The following is a 6478-nucleotide window of genomic DNA, read 5'->3' as shown; positions in this document are numbered from 1 at the left end:
GAATGTTCTACAATTGAAGACAAAATAAATGTGTTGTGTGGCGAATCTAGACATACAGCCTCATCCAAAAATTATTTTATTGATTCTACATATCATCATGTAACTTCAAAAGAACCTTTGGATACGAAAAAGGAAGTTTTGAATATATTACCGTTAATAAAAAATGTAACTTTATCAAAATCTTTGGTAATAGATATGAAAGGACGAGTTGTGAATATATTACCATTAAAAGAATTACAAGCAAAAAAATCGTGGTTGTGCAATAGTTCATGTAAAACTAATTCATTTTTAATTGATTGTTATCAAAAGTTCCTGCTAACTATAGATAAATGTACTTTCAAGAATGTACCAGAATTGATACAAAACATTCATAGATGTACTATGAAAACCTCAAATGAGAAATTGGGTCATACGCGTAGCTGTCATATTGATTTAACACTTTGTAAAGGAATGTTTCTTCCAGTTCAATTATTATCGCCTCATTTTCCAAAAGTAAGAAATATTAAGTGTTTAATTTATCAAATGACAGCTTTTTATCGAAAGATGGAAAATCTCGATAAAGCATTAACTCATGCTGATTTAAACGCATTAAACGAAATTGTAACTTCTGCACAAGAAAAAGCAGATATGTACAAACATAAGTACAAACATCAACAGGCAGATACAATTCTGAGTGATGATATTTTTTCTAAATATCAAGAAGCATTTAAGGCTTTAACTAAACGTTCAGAAGACACACCACGGCATATTTGCGTATTATGTGAGAGATTGTGTTATAAAAAAATTTAATTGAAATTAGTAATATTCAAGCACAAATAGAAATTCAAATTTGGAGAGATTTAATGACACATGTCCAACAACAAAAAATTAATGCAGAATATATATGTAATTATTGTGCAGGCAAATTTCGTAAAGATCTAATACCTGCATATTGTATCTTGAATAATCTCTTCACAGATGTTGTGCCCGAAGTAATATCATCTCTTAACACATTTGAAAAAATTCTTATACAGAGAGCTAAAGCATTTCAAACTATTCTTAAAATAGAAACTGTTATGAATAAAAAATTGCCTCAAAGGCAAATGATACAAAAAGTTAAAGGTAGAACATTTCATTTACTTCCGTTACAGGAGACATGGAATAAATTATGTCATAATACTGATCCAATAAATATTAATCATGAATTGTACATATTAGTTAGAGGTATCCCAACAAAATCAAAGATTATTTGGGAAGAGATGTTAATAAAGTATTTGATGCTTTAACATGGTTGAAGTATTGGATGATTGCAAAAGTTCGTGCCCGATTTGCATAGATGGTGGTAATAACTTCAAATCGGGCACGAACTTTTGCAATCATCCAATACAATAATGCTTTATACTCTCACATTATATTGCCAAATAATCACAATGAATTATGTTTGGAAAAGTTAGAAAATTTAATATTCCAAGTGGAAGAGACAGAAAATAATACAGAAGCAATATTGGATGACAACTCTGAATTATCAAATAATTCGATAAAAGAGACAAAAAATGATATAGAAGATATATTAGAAGATCAACCAAAAGCAATGTTAACTCAGGTTACTGACGAAAATGATGGCTATTACGAACAATATACTATCTATCCATTATATGAAAAAAAAAAAGCAAATAAAAATGTGACAAGCTTATATCAAACGTTAAAAATTCAGGATTTGCCTTTGGATAATCGTGAAAAATGTTTAGATTTAATGTGTTTTCCAGATATATACCCTTTTGGTTTTAATGGACAACATGAGACTAGGCCAGTCAAATTATGTGATCATGAATTTATTAAATGTCGTTTGACATCTAAACATCCACAATACAGATTAAATCAACAATATTTATTTTATTTATTGAACAATGTAAATATGCGTCAATTAAGTCGTGGAATTTTTTCATAAAATGAATGTAACTAATCCGCGAGTTCGTTATACAGCTGCAGAATATTTAGATGTAATGTCGAAAGAATTGTTGGAATCTAATCTGAGTACAATTTTTTCGACACTTCGAAATACAGAGCAATATTGGCGTAAGCCAAGAAGTAATTTAAATTATATGACGCAGCATTATGGGTCTGCAACATTTTTAACACTAAGTCCGAGTGAATGGTTATGGGAAGATTTAGATGAATATATTCGTGAAGTAAATGGATGGCATGACACTTCCTTATGCGTTAGCGTGTACTTGTTGCTAGAGATCCTGTATCAACATCCAGTTTCTCGATAATAAGTTTCGAGCAATGCTTGACTTTATTAACTCTAAAGATCATCCAATTGGAGAAGTAACGCACTATTTCTGGCGACGAGAATATCAAGGTAGAGGTATTTGCACTTATTAATTTGGATTAAAAATGCACCTATTTTCGGTGAATCTACTATTGAAGAAGTCTCCAAATTTATCTCACAACATATAAGTTGCAAAATGCCGGATCAAAATATTTCGCCATTATTGTACAGGCGTGTTAATACGCATCAGCGACATATACATAACGATTATTGTCTTCGCTCTAAAAAAGTAGGACGTAAAGTTACTCGTCGATGTCGATTTGGATTTCTTCGTCCCGTTACTGAAACTTTGAATATGAGAGATGTGGCAACTTCGATAGCAGGTAGAAAACAATTGAAACATAAAAGTAGGCTTTATGATCTTCCTCGAACGGATAATGAAGTTAATATAAATGATTATAATCCTGTTCTTCTTGCTGCATGGGAAGGTAATATGGATATACAATTTATTGGTGAAAAATCATCGTTGCTTACCTGGTCCATTACTAAATATATGAATAAAGCAGGAAAAAGTGAATTATCCGATACTATCCTTAATAAGAATGAAAACAAATCGTTAGCGAGTTATCTTTGGAATATTGCTTTGCGATTTACAAATAATAGAGAATGTGGAGCTCTCGAAGCTGCTGATACATTGTTAGGTATTTGTTTATATGGAACTGATCGAAATACATCTATCAAATGGTTAGATGTTAATCAAATACGATCTAGAAAATTAAAATACCCCAAGGAAATTGAAGCTCTTGATGCTGAATCTACAGATATATTTTATCCATCTTTAATAGATAATCATTATCCACATAGACCATACGAATTAGAAAAAATGTCTCTTTATGAATTTGCACAGTGGTACGATATCTCGAAGATCAAACCAAAAAATGAGGATATTGAATATTATAAAATAAGTAATGGTTATTATCTTAAACGAGACGACAACGTGGATATCTTATAAATCATTATAGATATGATGTTAATACACAGCCAGAAAATTATTTCTTTGCATTATTGCTTATGTTTAAACCTTGGCGAAAATTAGAAGATCTTAGAAGTGAATGCGATACTTATGCTGAATCGTTTCACAAAGTAAAACTGCATCTTGTAGAAGCATTGCAATATCATGAAAAATTAGAAGAATTGCAAAAAGCATTTGAAACTGCAAAACAGTTTGTTCAATAATGTCTAGATGACAATTTAGAAAAACAACAGTCTCAGGATAATCCTGAAAATCCGATAGGTGTTCAAAATATAGAGGCTGGTGAAGCGATGCAACATTTTAAAGATCTTGGTGATAAAATAATTCGAGAAATTGATGTATCTGAAATGATTTTAAAATTAAATATGGATTAAAAACGAATATTTGATAAAGTTATCAATGTTGTAAAGTCCGATAAATCAATATTACGATTATATGTTAGCGGAGAAGGTGGTACTGGAAAAAGTTTCTTAATCAAAACTATTAAATGTTGGATAAAACAAAATCTCAACAAAGATACTGCTGTAGCAGCACCTACTGGTATTGCAGCATTTAACATAGATGGTTTGACAGTTCATAGATTGCTTCAATTACCTGTTGAACATGGTCATACTCCTAAGTATAGACAACTATCTGATCATGTATTGAAACTTTTACGAGCAGATCTTAAAGATGTTATTCTTTTTGTAATTGATGAAGTGTCAATGATATCTAATTTGACTTTAATGTATATACATCTTCGATTGTCTGAGATATTTGACACTAGTGATTGCGATGATGATTGGTTTGGTCAAAAGCATATTCTTTTGTTCGGAGACTTGCTTCAATTACCTCCTGTACACGAAGATCCTATTTTTATGCATTTATCAGATAAAAAAATTGCTAAACATCTTGGTTCCTTAAATGCTATAATATTAATTTATGGACTACATTATTTGACTACGATGAATTGACAATCAATATGCGTCAGCAAGGAGATAATTCTTACCGTGAGTTATTGTCGCGAATTCGTATTGGTTTAATGACAAAATCTGATTGTAAAATTTTAGAAAGTAGAAAAATATCTTTTAAAAGTGAGTCTTTCGAATCTAGATTAAACGAATTATGTGATTTTATTAATAATTTATCATCGGATACTGTTTGTTTATTGCCTACTTGTAATATGTGTGATATTCTTAATGATGCAATGTTAAGTCGTATTGTCTCCAAAGAAATATTATTAATTGCTGAAGACACGATTAACTGTGTTCCATATTTAAAAAAGAAAGCATTAAAAGTATTGTCAAATAACGATAATTCTAAAACAGCTGGACTTTCAAAACAAATTAAAATTAAAATTGGAGCAAAAGTTATGATTCGACGCAATATCGATGCTAGTTTAGGTCTTGTAAACGGTACAATTGCTAAAGTAATTTCAATTGTACAAGATACATCTACTAATTACGTAGAAAAAGTTAAACTTCTTTTACCATCAGGTTTAGAATATGAAATTGGAAGAGTAAGTGTTAAATTTGAGGTGATAGATAGAGTGTATGTTATTAGAAAACAATTTCCATTATCTCTGAGTTACGGTATCACTATTCATAAAAGCCAAGGATTGAGTTTGCGAAGTGCAATTATGGACATCGGTAACTCTGTATTTAGTTGTGGTCAAATTTATGTTGCATTATCGCGAGTAACATCTCTAGAAGGATTACATTTAATTAATTACGATCCTTCATCAGTAATAGCTAGCGAAAAAGCTATTATTAAATATAATCGTTTAAAACAGATACACAATCCAAACGCAGAAATGATTACCATGTCAAAAGAACGCTATCGCAAAGTAAAAGATGTTTTATGGGCGTTGCCAAAAATAGTTACTTCTGTTCAAAAATCAAGTTCAGATCAAACAGTTCGACGAAATACTGCTTGGATCATACGTGGTTTCCAAAATACAGACAAAGTTTCATGCTATGCAAATGCAGTATTGCAATGTTTATTACATTTAAATGTTATTAGGCAACAGTTATTTAATTGTGATAAATCAGATGTTTTACGTTTATTAATGCATCGATATGAATATGGAATGTCTAATTTAAATATGCAATACGGCAATGTTTAGGAGAATATTTTTCGAACACCGCGAAACGAAATGCATCCCATTTTCTTACTCTTTGTGAAAGATATGATTGTATAAGAAATTTGATAGAATATCAAGTTACTTCTACTAAACGATGCAAAACTTGTAGTAATATTAAAATTACTGTTAATAAGAATATTATTATTTCAATTCCTATTAATAATTTGAAAAATAAAAGTTATAATCTTAATGATTTATTAAATGTTACATTTTTACACTGGAATGTATTACATAATGAATCATGTGAACATTGTACTGGAAATGATATAATATTTAAAAATGAAATAACATTGGCAAGAGAGATAGTTGTTATTCATTTAATAGTATTTTCACAAGATGATAAATTAATGAAAGCAGCACACAAATTAAACTTATGTGCTGTTCCAGCAACTAAAGTATTAATAGCTGGACAATCATATAAGACGATGAATGCTATATTTCATCATGGTTCAGGTATTGATAAAGGTCATTATATAAATATGTGTAGAGAAGGAGTATCTAATATTTGGGTCGAAGTTGATGATGCGCAAGTTAAAAAAAAACAATGGCCTAGAGGTGCTAAAGATGTTTATATAATATTTTTACAAAAGATGGCTAATAAGTAATATATATAGGATATTATAAAATTATAAAGTTTATAAAATGAAGAAGCAGTTATATATAAAATTTTTAATTAAAAATACATTAGAAGCATAGATTGTAAATTACTGTAAGCAAAAAGGACCGTCATATATGATAAAATATGACCAGGGCGGTGGCTCTTTGCTTCTTTATTTTAAAATGTGTAAATAAATATATATTACAAAAAAGAATGATATCCATAACAAAACTTACTTTTTTAAAAAAAGGTAAAAAAAAGCGCCAAGTTTATGCGCCACGTGAAAGAGTGTTATAGAAAAAATAGTATGTTTTAAAGTACTGTAAACTTGTATTGTAAAATTAATATTTCAAAAAAAAATAATGATATGAAAAAGTTGCGCCAAATAAACATTTATACAAAAAATTGAAAATTAAAAACTTATGCGAAAATTAAAAATCAATACAAAATTTAAAAAAATAAAAAAATTTTAGT

General features: G+C 29.4%; 1 pseudogene; it reads left to right on the top strand.

Moving 5' to 3' along the window:
* The first annotated feature begins 2265 nt into the window (after positions 1 to 2265).
* On the top strand, positions 2266 to 6011 carry LOC145936480 (uncharacterized; annotated as a pseudogene).
* The last annotated feature ends 467 nt before the right edge of the window (positions 6012 to 6478 follow it).

The sequence above is a fragment of the Prenolepis imparis genome, unplaced genomic scaffold (assembly GCF_030444845.1).
Source record: "Prenolepis imparis isolate NDT839.2.m4 unplaced genomic scaffold, iyPreImpa1.0 SCAF_5, whole genome shotgun sequence".
Taxonomy (NCBI): domain Eukaryota; kingdom Metazoa; phylum Arthropoda; class Insecta; order Hymenoptera; family Formicidae; genus Prenolepis; species Prenolepis imparis.
Note: the sequence above shows the minus strand (reverse complement) of the source record. Positions and strands in the feature narration are given on the sequence as shown.